Below are 14106 nucleotides of genomic sequence, written 5' to 3' on the forward strand. Positions count from 1 at the left end.
CAGACAATCCACTGTCCTGTGCAAACGTGTGCAATGCATCCAAATGACGCTGCATCCCCTCTGGAGAATCTGAGATCAGCACAATATCATCAGCATACAATAACAGCGGAATCCATGTCCCTGCTAGCTGTGCTCCTCTGTCACCCTCCCGCTCTACATAGTCTGAAACCTCATCCACGTACATCCCAAATAAGGTGGGAGAAAGGGGGCAGCCCTGTTTCACCCCAATAGTGGAGTGAACCATCTCAGATATACCCTGAGTAGTACGTACCTGCCCCACAACTGTCCTGTATAAAGCCATGATTCCCCAAATCAGCTCTGTGGGCACTCCCATCTCCTGTAGTCTGCGCATCAGTCTGGCTCTCGGTACTGTGTCAAAAGCTTTGCGAAAATCCACAAAGCAACAATAAATCCTCCTGCCATATAATCTGCCCTCCTCAATAATAGCTCTGAGTGTCAAGATATGGTCAAGAGTGGAGAAACCTCTCCTGAACCCTGCCTGCCCTGATGCACGTATGCCCTCTCTCTCTGCCCATCTACTCAATTCCTGCTCAAGAATAGATGCATATAATCTAGCCAATGTGTGACCAATCATGATGGTACGATAATTCCCAGGAAGCATGGGATCCCCTGACTTGAAGATAGGCATAATCATGGACATATTCCAAGTCTCAGGACTCTGGCATGAATAAAGTGCTCTGCTACCAAACCATCATGATCGTATGCTCTCCCAGTCCTCATCCTGTCAATAGCTTTCCTTACCATCTCAGCAGTAAAGAAAGCACATGTCTCTGGGCATGGCTCCGATGGGTCTGGTAGGGGCGGCTGTCCTGCTGCTGTGTACAGGGATGCTGCATACTCACCCCAAATCTTTGTGGAGGTAATGGCTGGTGATGGTGAATGCTCATGGAATAGTCTCCATGCCTCGCCTGAGTCCTGACTCATAAATAACTGATACAAATCCCTCTCTAACTGAGCAAGATAAGCCCTCTTCTTCCGTCGCACTAGATGCCGGAAGGTAATCCGTGACTGTCTGTGAGTGGTAACACCCATGAGCACCTCTCTCTGTAATCTGATCCTCATCTCTCTGCACTCCTCATCATACCAACTGTTCTGGGGCATGTTCCGAGATCGTCTCCGTGTAGGCTGACTATGGGGATATGCCTTTGATGCTGCAGCATGAAGCGTATCTATCAATATCTGAGTGAGCTCATCTAATGGCCGTCCCGGCTCCTCGGCAAATAAGCGTCTGTATATCTCATCCGTGTACACGGTGTTAGTCTCCCTCGTAAAGGTATAACGAGTGTGTGTGGAGACCTGTCCCAATGGAGCGGTGCTGAAGTGAAATGTGAGAGTGAAGGACAAGATAGCATGATCCACTGCTATTCCAACCGGCCTAGTGCCTACCATAAAATCCTGAAAAGAGGGAATGAGACTGGGCTGAGCCATAACATAGTCCACTGTACTAGCACCATGCCTATGTGGAAAGCAAGTGAAACCGCCCGATGTCGGGAATCTCTGTAGGCCATTCAGGATGGCCAATCCATGTGCAGTCCCCATGTCTATCAAATACCGCCCATACACTGTATGTTCCTCATCCTGTGAGAGTCTAGATAGGCCCATATCCCTAACATCAAGCTCCCTTAACATCTCCTCTGAGGTATCATAAAATACTGTCTGGTTATGGGCGGTCCTGGCATTGAAGTCCCCCAGGAGAATGATGTCACCATCCCTGGAGAACTCCCAAATGTCATCATCCAAAATAGAAAAGGGAGACTGCCCGCTAGGTGATGCATACACTGATGTACTAGGAGCAAAATAGCATATAGCAATGTAGAGATATCTGCCCGTCTTTGCCCTCAGTCTAACCCAGCCTGCTCATCTCTGCGGACTATATGTATCAGTGGCTGTAGCTCCTCTCTAAACAATACTGCCACTCCTCCTGAGCCCCGTCCTCTATGCTCTGATCTCCTGTCTACAAGGTGTCTCCCATCGGTATCCACTAACATGTGGCATGGACTGTCCAGGAGCCTGATGCGTCTCATAGTAGAAGATGATGTCCCTCCCAGTGAAACTATCCTCAAAAGCCCCTACATCAAGACGTAGAGATCCATTACAATTCCAAGTAGCAACTTTGAGTGTAGTCCCATAGGTCTCGCGCCGTCATGAAGAGCGCCTCTCCATAATCACCACTCTACCATCTCTATAGAAGGCCACTTTCCCTTTCTCTCGGGCATAACTTCTTTCATGTGGGCAAGTTGCGAGAGTGTGAGGTCATCTCCAAGAAATTCTTGAGTGTAGGACGTCTCTTCAAGAAGTCCTTCTTCGCTTCCATGGAGGGGAAACGAATGATAAGTGCTCTCTCCTTAGAAGATTCGCCAACCACTACCTTCTCTCTTCTTTCCCACTCTCCATGCCTTTGTGTGCGTGGCTTCAATGCCCATCATAGAGAAGAGCTCCTTGGTTTCCCCTTCCGCATCATCACGGTCTTTTAGACCGGACACTCGTACATGTAAGGCCCGGGTCTTCCTCCTTTGCTCCTCTTCAAGGGTCATGTTGATGATGGTGGGACTGGGAATGGGTGGCGATTCTTTACCTTTCCCTTTCTTGGCGACCTCGATCCATTTCTCCGCCTCGTCTATCTTCTTTTGTGTCTTTGTGATCACCTCCAGCCATGAAGATGTCTTCTCTTTATGTTGCTCCTCCTCCTCTCGAATGATCCTCATTTGTTCCTTGATGGTATTCAGCTCTTCAATAAAGGAGGGCTGAAATTTTCCATCCTCAAGATTGCTTTTTGAAGTGGCTTCCAACTCCTTTTTGAGGGCTGAGATTTCAGCCGCTTGACTCTTAGCATGCAATTTGGCCTCCACTAGTTCCTCCTTTAAAGCTGAAATCTCAGGGCGGCAAAAGCGAAACGAAGGGGGGGGGCAGGGTGGCAGGGGTGGGCGCAGCGGGAGGGGGGGGCGCAGGCGGGCAACGAGGAGAGAGAGAGAGAGAGAGAGAGAGAGAGTGGGAGAGTGGGAGTGGGAGAGTGGCCCGTGGGAGAGGGAGTGGGAGAGAGAGAGTGAGGGAGTGGGGCCTAGCCCTGGGCACTGGGAGAGAGAGAGAGAGAGAAAGAAAGATTTTATTAACGTCTTCCAAAAGACCGAACTCGGCCTATAAGACAAATCAGTGTACCTGTGTGGGGTATCCTCTGTCATCCCAACAAAATGAAAAAGTACTGAACTAAAAAGCTGAATCTGGGTGTGCAATAAGTACAATGAGTGGAGGAGGGGATGGAGCTCTACTACTAGGAGAATGCAAAGTTATATGCATGGAGTATACAATCATGATATGCAACCTAGCTAGCTCCATCTTGTACCATACTGGGAATATAAAATGGTATACATCAATGAAGGGGGTGTCCACAGCTCCCTGAAGAACATGCCTGGGTCTGCTCTGAAGCGAGCCAGTCGCTCTGCACCTTCTCTGTGAAACTGAGCTCTGATCTCTGTCATGACTAAGGTTGTGATTACTACGGTCATAAGCTCTCACATGTCACATTGGTATCAGAGCGTTACAGGGTAACCAGCCTTAGAGCATGTTCAGTTCATCAGTCATTCAGTCAGTCATCATTTTTATCGCTTCCGCACAGTTAAACCCAGTTCTGCAAGCCACCCTTAGGGATTTTCCCTTAGGTCTGCATCAGTAACCCATCCATCTGCATTCTTGCACAGCATATAGGGTTGCACATGGCTTGCATAGCAGACATCTTAGCAGTCATCTTAGCAGTCAGTCTTGCATACATGTTGCCCATGAACTCTCAGGGAAGAATGACATCCATCATCAAAGGAGGACATAAGTTTTGGCTTCAACTGGTAGCACAGCAGGGGGTTTCTCTTCCACAGAAGACGGAAGTTTGCTCCAACATTGCCTCAGGAGGTTCAGAGCTTCAGGTACGACGGAGATGGTAGGTGAAAGGTTTCCAGAGGCAGGTCAGGGGTGACTCAGGTATTTGCCATTCAGTTCCCGCAGTACATAGAGTCTTGGCTCAAAGGATTTCACTCCTGCAGACGGCCTCAGTCCCGGTAGCAGAAGACAGAAGGGGGCAGTGGTTCGGAGGAGAAGGATCACAGAGGAGTCGAAGGTTGCCAGGTTTATCACCCAGCAACAGTTTAGCAGCGGGGAATGTCACGTGCACACCAGTCAGGTGTACAGTGACATGGCATCATTTTAGCATCATTAGCATCATCAGAAGTCATCAGGTATTTTACTGGCATTTATGCAATTTTATAGGCATTTTACAGGCATTTATGGGGCAGTCGACAGCAGTTGTGGACATGGCATCTGGCCAACAGCTCTTATGCTGGCCGACCAGCAGCATGCTTGCATATATATTCAGGCGCCTCTCCATTCAGCATTCCAGGCTCATCATAGCAGCATTCAGCCCAGTGTGCTCCAACGCATCTCCTCCAGGAAGCTTTGGGAGCAGCTTTTACAGCCAACGCATCAGCATATGCAGTAACGCATCATCATCAGCATCATCTTCAGCAAACGCATCATCATCAGCCCTCAGATCTGCAAACGCATCTGCGTTTCATCATCAGGTCAGCATTCAGCATCTGTTCCAAAGCATCCCTTCAACGTTTCCTTCCCAGGAGACGAGGGAAAGATAGTGGACAGCAGTTCATTCAGTTTATTCAGCATATAGGCAGCATATTCAGCAGTATAGATCCATTTGGATCTCATTGTAACCGCATTCATTCATCTAATATAGCTGCATTGCATTGACACCAATTTGTCTATCTCTTAAACATCATTAAGTGCAGTTTAGTCAGACTAAGGTTGTGATTACTACGGTCATAAGCTCTCACATGTCACATTGGTATCAGAGCGTTACAGGGTAACCAGCCTTAGAGCATGTTCAGTTCATCAGTCATTCAGTCAGTCATCATTTTTATCGCTTCCGCACAGTTAAACCCAGTTCTGCAAGCCACCCTTAGGGATTTTCCCTTAGGTCTGCATCAGTAACCCATCCATCTGCATTCTTGCACAGCATATAGGGTTGCACATGGCTTGCATAGCAGACATCTTAGCAGTCATCTTAGCAGTCAGTCTTGCATACATGTTGCCCATGAACTCTCAGGGAAGAATGACATCCATCATCAAAGGAGGACATAAGTTTTGGCTTCAACTGGTAGCACAGCAGGGGGTTTCTCTTCCACAGAAGACGGAAGTTTGCTCCAACATTGCCTCAGGAGGTTCAGAGCTTCAGGTACGACGGAGATGGTCGGTGAAAGGTTTCCAGAGGCAGGTCAGGGGTGACTCAGGTATTTGCCATTCAGTTCCCGCAGTACATAGAGTCTTGGCTCAAAGGATTTCACTCCTGCAGACGGCCTCAGTCCCGGTAGCAGAAGACAGAAGGGGGCAGTGGTTCGGAGGAGAAGGATCACAGAGGAGTCGAAGGTTGCCAGGTTTATCACCCAGCAACAGTTTAGCAGCGGGGAATGTCACGTGCACACCAGTCAGGTGTACAGTGACATGGCATCATTTTAGCATCATTAGTATCATCAGAAGTCATCAGGTATTTTACTGGCATTTATGCAATTTTATAGGCATTTTACAGGCATTTATGGGGCAGCCGACAGCAGTTGTGGACATGGCATCTGGCCGACAGCTCTTATGCTGGCCGACCAGCAGCATGCTTGCATATATATTCAGGCGCCTCTCCATTCAGCATTCCAGGCTCATCATAGCAGCATTCAGCCCAGTGTGCTCCAACGCATCTCCTCCAGGAAGCTTTGGGAGCAGCATTTACAGCCAACGCATCAGCATATGCAGTAACGCATCATCATCAGCATCATCTTCAGCAAACGCATCATCATCAGCCCTCAGATCTGCAAACGCATCTGCGTTTCATCATCAGGTCAGCATTCAGCATCTGTTCCAAAGCATCCCTTCAACGTTTCCTTCCCAGGAGACAAGGGAAAGATAGTGGACAGCAGTTCATTCAGTTTATTCAGCATATAGGCAGCATATTCAGCAGTATAGATCCATTTGGATCTCATTGTAACCGCATTCATTCATCTAATATAGCTGCATTGCATTGACACCAATTTGTCTATCTCTTAAACATCATTAAGTGTAGTTTAGTCAGACTAAGGTTGTGATTACTACGGTCATAAGCACTCACATGTCACATGGCTGTTGTGGGGCGTGGTATAGGCCCTCTGCATATGTGTGCCATGTCTGTGGGTCTGCAATGGGTGTCAGTGTCCGGGGCTCTGTGAAGTGGTGCCATGAGATAGGGCTATCTCTACTCATGAAGAAATGGAAGATCTCTAGCTCTTGTATCTCTGCGAAGGCCCGCCTTTTGCGGCGAGTAAGTCTCCTCATCTCTCTCCTCAACTCCTGCTCTGTGATGGCTCCCAAGGCTCTCTGTATGCGGAGCCGTGAGTATAGGACTCTGCACTCGTCATCATACCATTTGTTATGGGGCATAGTCCCAGATCTCGCAGGCTCTCCAGAGTGGACACGATGTGGGAAGCTCTGTAATGCAGCCGTGTGTAGGAGTGATGCCAACTGGGCTGTAATGGTATCCATAGGTGCCAGGGGATCCATGAGTAGGAGTCCATCCTCTACTCTGCCAGTGTATATGTCTGCCATGTCATGTGTGAAGTAGATGGTAGTGTGTGGCGTCGGTATGTGGGGGGCTAGTGATATTGGTGATCCGGCTAGTGAAAATGCCAAGTATGTATGATATGCCCCAATAGGACGAGGTGGGATGGAGAATGAGGTGACAAGCTGTGATGCCTCCAAAGACCCATAATGTAGTCTACCACCGTGTCTCCAGTCCGTGTATGACCCCCATGTGGGAAGCATGTCAGCCCTCCTGATCCCGGCCACTGTAGCATCCCGTTATAAATAACGAGACAATGCCTGGCTCCCAACTCTAGTAAGTGGTCCCCATAATGTCCTCTGTCTGGTCCAGTGTCCTCTGATGCCCGACTAGCCCCTATCTCCTCTGGATCCACAGGGTGGAGGATCTCCATGTCATCATAGTCATACACCTCACACTGTCTGCTCTGTGTGTAAGCATTGAAGTCACCCGTAAGAAATACTTCCCCTAGTGTAGAATAATGCATAATCCTTTCTGACAGACAAGTGTATGGCGAGGCTCCTGTCTCCTCCTCGTGTGGCATGTCCTCTGTAATGACATAGGAGGATCCTGATGGAGGAAAGTAACATAGGGCTATGTATATAACCCTGTCCTATGAGAGCTGTAAGCTGATCCACATGTATCTAGTCTCTGGATCCTATGCTACCACTCTCAGTCTCCCCTGTAGCTCCCGTCTGAATAGAACTGCTACTCCCCCCCGATCCTCTCGAGGTACCTTGGCGTGGGGTCCTCCTGTATGCTGACTCCCATTGGAATCCCTCTACTCGAGGTAACCCTCTCTCTGGGCTCTGTTGTGTCTCTGTCAGAAGTATGATGTCTCTCCTCCCCATAACATGCTCCAGTCGTCCAGGCTGCACCCATAGTGAACCATTACAATTCCATACTGCCATGTGTATATTTGTCAGTGGCCTGGTCCATAGTTTCCACGAGTTTCGGAAACGGAGGTGCGGAGCACGGCGGGAAACGGAGTTTCGGAGTTTCGGCCTTCGGGAAGAAACGGGGAAACGGAGTTTCGGTTTTAGGGTTTAATACATACATGTATAATTAATAAAAACATTACAAAAGCTTGAAAAATACATCTTTGCTCAAGTTCAATGTCAAAGACTCAAATGATAGATCAGAATGGTGGAAATAAGCGCGTAGAATGGCGGCGAAAAACAGCACGCGGGCTTCTAAACCCTAGAAAAACAGGGCCTTGGAAACGCCGTTTCTGGAAACGGAAACGTTTCCACGTTTCGGTGGGCCAGAAACGGCGTTTTTGGAAACTATGGCCTGGTCTGTGTCCCATAGGCCCCAAACCGCTAATCCATGGGCCGGCCATCAATGATGACCCGACCATCTCGATAGAAGGCCTTCTTGCCTTCTCTCCTCGTGTGTAAGACTCGTGGCATGCAAGCTCTGCTATGCTCTAGCTGCATCCTCGTGAGATCATCATCCAAGAAAATAGGAGCTCCCTCTAAGCCTCGTAGTATGACCCTCTTCCTCATGAAGGTGACCCTCTCCATCTCTCCTGCAAACTGTAGGATGAGGGCTCGCTTGCGTGTTGAGTCTTTCCCAGCTCTCCATGCTTTGAAGGGGAGAGGGTCCTCTTCCCTGTAGCCTAGCTTCATGCATAGAAGCTGTCCATCTTTCTCGGGAGTGGAGTTGGGTGTCTCCGCTATACCTGTGACTCGAATGTTGAGGCGGCGGGCATGCCTCATCTTCTCCTCCTCAATGGTGGTGTGAATGATTTGATGTTTTTCCCTTTGAGTCTCCTCCCTCACTTCTTTACGGATGTTATTCTCACCTCAACCCATCCTGATTGCTTGGCTTCGAGTTTTCCCTCCATGTCCTTTGTGATCTCCTTGGAGATCTCTTCTTTGATGGCCGTAAGAGTGTTGTCATTGATCTCCCCTTCTTCCTTCTCGGTGTTCTTGACGGCTACCGGTTCCACTTTCAATGCACTCACCTCCTCCTTGAGTGCTGTGTTCTCTTGTTCAAGGTCTGTGACCCGTGCTTCGAGGGCCATGATGTGCCGGTGTAGTTTTTCTCCACCTCATTGAGGTTGGAATCGGATGTCTTCTTGTTCTCCTTGATTAGTGCCTTCGTTGCCGTTTCGAGGGCCTCGAGTTTCTCTTGGAGACTCGGGGCCATTCCTCGAGATTACTCTGCAGCCCTTCCCACAAGCAGGGAGGAGAGAGAGAGAGTGAGTTATGTTGCTGCCTTGAGGGCCTGAGGAAGGTTGGGTGGGAAAAGACAGGCATGGCGCCAGCCAGCTAGAGGTGACAGGGGATGCATTTGGAATAGCCCGTCATATACATGATGCTCATATATGTTTGCCAAGTCATGGGTGAAGTAGAAAGTTGTATGCGATGCCTGTGTGGGCTGTGTGGGTGCTGGTGTGGAGCTCGCCAGTGACAGTAAGAGGTACGTGTGATTTGCACCAATAGGATAGGGGGGGATGGTGAAAGATGTCACTGCCTGTATGGTCTCCATGGATCCCATGATGTAGTCCACTGCGCTACCCCCCCTAATCGTGGAAGGCATGTCAGTGCTCCTGAATCCGCCACTGTCTCATCCCGTTATAAATAACGAGATGGTGTCGCGCTCCCAGCTCAAGTAAGTGATGACCATACTTGGTGTTATCTGGTCCCGTGTCCTCTGACACCCTGCAAGCTCCCGTGTCCTCCACCTCTAGTGTGTGCATTAGCTCGAGGTGCTCGAAATCATAAATGTCGCACTGTTGGCTCTGTGTCCGTGCATTGAAGTCCCCCATAAGGAGGACTTCCCCCAGGTTGGAGTAGTGTATGATCTCATCTGAAAGGACTGCATATGGTGACTCTCCCAATTTAACTGTGTCCTCCTCCTCCTCCTCTCTACTCTCCTCCTCTGCTGTCATGGCATATCTCGATCCTCTAGGAGAGAAGTAGCATAGAGCAATGTATAACACCCTGTCTGCTGAGAGCTGCAGTCTAAGTACCGCTATACCTCCAGATCCTCTCGATGTGCTTTGTTGTGTGGTCCCCCTTTATGTAAACTCCCACTGATAGCCCTCTACTTTGGGTAGCCCCCTCTCTGGGCTCTGGTGCATCTCTGTAAGTAGTATGATGTCCCGTCCCTCCATGACCTCCTCCATCCTTCGAGAATGTGTCCAAAGTACTCCATTGCAGTTCCAAACTGCTATGTGTATCTGTGAATCTCGATCCTCCATAGCCGATGTCCCATAGGCCGCCTGGCGCTAATCGGTGGCCTTGCCATCGATGATGACACGGCCATCGCGATAGAATGCTCTCTTACTCTCTTTCCGGGCCTGTAGGACTCTCGGCATGCATGTTTTCCTGTGTTCTATCTGCATCCTTGTAAGGTCGTCATCCAAATAGATGGGATCTCCTCTCCCTGTAATCCTCGTAGAATCACCCTCTTCCTCATGAAGGTGACCCTCTCCGTCTCTCCTGCAAACTGTAGGATGAGGGCTTGCTTGCATGTTGAGTCTTTCCCGGCTCTCCATGCTTTGGTGAAGGGGAGAGGGTCCTCTTCCCTGTAGCCGAGCTTCATGCATAGAAGCTGTCCATCTTTCTCGGGAGTGGAGTCGGGTGTCTCGGCTATATTTGTGACTTCAATGTTGAGGCGGCGGGCATGCCTCATCTTCTCCTCCTCAATGGTGGTGTGAATGATTTGGTGTTCTTCCCTTTGAGTCTCCTCCCTCACTTCTTTATGGATGTTCTTCTTCACCACTTCAACCCATCCTGACTGCTTGGCTTCGAGTTTTCCCTCCATGTCCTTTGTGATCACCTTGGAGATCTCTTCTTTGATGGCCGTGACAGTGTTGTCATTAATCTTCCCTTCTTTCTTCTTGGTGTTCTTGACGGCTACCAGTTCCACTTTCAATGCACTCATCTCCTCCTTGAGTGCCGTGTTCTCTTGTTCAAGGTCCGTGACCCGTGCTTCGAGGGCCATGATGTGCCGGTGTAATTTGTTCTCTACCTCATTGAGGTTGGAATTGGATGTCTTCTTGTTCTCCTTGATTAGTGCCTTCATTGCCATCTCGAGGGCCTCGAGCTTCTCTTGGAGACTCGGAGCCATTTCTCGAGATTACTCTGCAGCGCTTCCCACAGGCAGGGAGTAGCGAGAGAGAGAGAGAGAGAGAGATGTGACAAAGCGCAAAGAGAATTTTGCATGAGTCAATGATGTGATTAGATTGATTGTTTTGTAGGCTAGGGAGTAGCCTTATCTGTTGACACATAGCTGGACACATGTCACATACTTTACACACACACACACACTAATGACACATGGCACACTTATCCCATGAGTCATAGAAAGTGTTCACATGCTCATATGAGTACACATATAGAGGATGTTCACACCTAAGAGGGCATTCCCAATGCCCCACCTACTAGACTACGAATATCCAACAATTGGTTCAAGGAAGCGAGTGGGAAATCAGCAAGTTAAACTGGTAGCCGTTCATGATGAACTGTGGTTAAAATGGGAGCAGTTGGAGCAGTTGGATCCAATGTCCTTGCTAGTTGGAGGAGCCTTGCAGGATAGGGTTGATAGATAGATAGTTCCCGTTATTCTTGTTCCAATTTTGTGTAGAGCTCGTACATCAACTGTAACGGAATTATAAGTAGATGTAGAATCCTGTCACACACAGTATCTCACCGCCTTCTTTATTTTGAGTTTTGTGAGTCTTTAGCAATCCACTTTATCACTTCAGTAGAATCCTGTCACACAAAGTATCTCACCGCCTCCTTTATTTTGAGTTTTGTGAGTCTTTAGCAATCCACTTTATCACTTCACACTTTAAGAGATGAGAGGGAGAGATAGAGATATGTACACCTTATTGGGTCCCAAATTACCACTAAAGGGCCCCCTCCTATTGCTAGGAGTATTTGCTTTATTACTTTGAAGGGAATGACTGACTTGGGATTGTAGATAAGCCAAACGCAAGACCTTTGGAAGACCAGAGTCGGGCTGAGCCGTACACGGTTGTAGAAGCACCAACGATGTCCAATCTCAAGGCCAATGCAATCTTCCAAGGGGCTGTAGGAAGGTTGCGAACTGTGGCTGAGAGATGGGTTGTTTTGGGACTGCTCTAGGCTGTGAATATGCAAGATGAATGCATGAATATGTTGCGTTTACCTTCACCCGGGAGGATGGAACAAACGATGATGAATGCGAGTGCTGAAATCTGCTGTAGGCTCAGAAACGCAATGGACTGAAGCACGTCTTCCTTGGCTGATTGTTGATGATGCGTTTTATGCTACTGAATGCTTCTATGCTTCAAGCGATAATGATCCAAAGGGCTGAATGCCGAATCGTTGATTCTTGAATGCTGAGATGCAAAATGATGCTATTTATATGGAGTATGGGGCTGGCCGTCTGGCTACAGAGCTGGCCGACTGCCTAATAAATGCTACACGACTTGTAATAATGTGATAAATGCTGAATAATAGGATAATAATACTGAATAATGCTAATAAATATGCTAATAATGCTGAATAAAGTTCTAAAGCTTCTGCAATGGTTTACATGCACATGGGGATGAATGCTATGCAAATGCAGACCATGAACTGATGCAAACCCGAAGGCTTGTACGGACTCTACATGCATGAATGATTCTCTTCAAGTGGGTTAAGGGATTTGACTACCTGACTGACACTGTGAGGCTGAGAAATGACCTACGTAGCTCGTGGTTGACATATCCTGGACTAAGGATTACAATGGGGCCACGGCATACGACATTTTCTTATCCTAAAGGGTCCTATTGCTGTGTAGTGATGCACTGATGATAAGCCGTCTTGTCACCATGCACTATAATGCAGAGTGCATGTGACATCGACTGATATTTTGCTGCCATGTAGGTTAGGTATACCTTGTCTTATTTTGATTTTGCATTCTCTTCCAGAACTTTAGTGCAAACAGCCTTAATTGATTGCCTATTAACAAGCTATGGATTTGAGGGCGATTGCTGTGTTAGTGGAGGAGCATGTGGTGCACATGCAGCACGTGGTCACCATTGTAGGACTCTGGGAGTGTAATTCTAGAAGGTGTGAAGGCAGCCTCTGCAAAGGGCAAGCTCCCCACATGAGATTGCGTGCAGCCTGACCAGGCTGACTGCCTACAATTGGGGAGCCATTGAGAACCAAAACATCCCACCCCCACCCCCCCTTCCCTTTCACTGATATGTTTAATTCTTGATGTGCCCTAACATGGTCATTTCTTTACACACAGGGTAGGAAATGATTGCCACATTTTCGATCTTTATCAACGACCTTACTATCAAATCATGTCTTTATGAAGGTTCATGTTAGAGTGCACTATATGGGCTCCTTTTGTCGCTTCAGCCAGTTTCCAGGTTTTAATGAGTACATGCTGCCATCTTATGCCTACATGAACTGGCAATTCAGGTGAGTTTCTCTTCAATAAAATAATTAACACTCTTAATATATATATATATATATATATATATATATATATATATATATATATATTATATACATTCTAACTTCTATTTGATTTCTAGTCTATTGACAGCAATCACATCTAAAGTCATTTCATGAAAGTAGTATTTTGGCATGCAGGAGACAGGCCTTTTGTTCTACATGGAGTCGGCGACATGTTAAGCTGGCAGTAATCACACCCAAAGTTTTAGGATGAGTAAGTTTTTTTATATAACCCCATTTTTCACTTTTGTATGCATGGTCAATACTATATGGCCTTTCCCTACTCTTTGATTGGTTAAGCCTTGCTGTCTTTGATAGGGATGCTTGTCTTCGTTTTGCGAGGCTCACTGACACTCCAGGACTCCAAGAAAGTAGGGACAAGTCTTAGTTCAATAGGCCATCTTTTTCGCAGTAAAGCATATTTCTGGAAATGGAGCCAGTATTACATATCGTGGATTGATATGGTTGTGATACTGATTGACATCATCTTTTTTTTTTTTTTTGGGTACATATACATTCAACCTTTGGAAGATACGATGTCGCCACTTTATTTGCATGCTTGATAGTTAATAAAGCAGAACTTTGTCTGCTGATTGGTAATGGTAGGGTGCAAAAATTGATGGCTGCAGCTCTCTGAAAAGGGAGGGTGAAGCTCCTTTATTATTATTTTTTATCATTTCGTGTTAGACCGTATCCTGCAGTTTTGTGAGGTCAGATCATGAACTTTAGACAGCAAGATAAGAAGGCATGTTAGATTGTATGCTGCAGTTTTATGAGACAACTTTAGACAGCAAAATAAGTTGGCACCTGCAGAGAATTCTTTTCATGCAACATGAAGGAGCTTGGCTCTATTTGGAGAGAGGCCACTGAGCCTGACTGACTATGTCAGTTGTGGGTTATCGTGTTTGAATAGATGAAAGTCCTTCATGTGGCAGGTGCTACTTAGTCACAAAGCTGAGAACAGAAAGGGTTAAGTTGGTGGCTGGACAACCCCCCATTTTATGTAGGCATGGGTCTTTT

The 14106-nt window shown here is 47.4% G+C and overlaps 1 protein-coding gene across 13 annotated transcripts in view; it reads left to right on the top strand.

Annotated features, from left to right (window-relative positions):
* Positions 1-13769, top strand: part of LOC147634150 (uncharacterized) — a 41665-nt gene extending 27896 nt beyond the window's left edge. For 7 of the 13 annotated variants that reach the window (XM_086805290.1, XM_086805280.1, XM_086805284.1 and 4 more), the window contains 3 exons: positions 12944-13050; positions 13225-13300; positions 13405-13769. The gene's annotated coding sequence lies outside the window, so the exon portion shown is untranslated. Of the gene's footprint in view, positions 1-12874; positions 13051-13224; positions 13301-13386 lie in introns of all 13 variants that reach the window. The other 6 variants (XM_086805289.1, XM_086805281.1, XM_086805286.1 and 3 more) reach the window with 3 other exon arrangements.
* The last annotated feature ends 337 nt before the right edge of the window (positions 13770-14106 follow it).

Source organism: Cibotium barometz, chromosome 11 (genome assembly GCF_041138505.1).
Source record: "Cibotium barometz isolate CiBa-2024 chromosome 11, ASM4113850v1, whole genome shotgun sequence".
Classification (NCBI taxonomy): domain Eukaryota; kingdom Viridiplantae; phylum Streptophyta; class Polypodiopsida; order Cyatheales; family Cibotiaceae; genus Cibotium; species Cibotium barometz.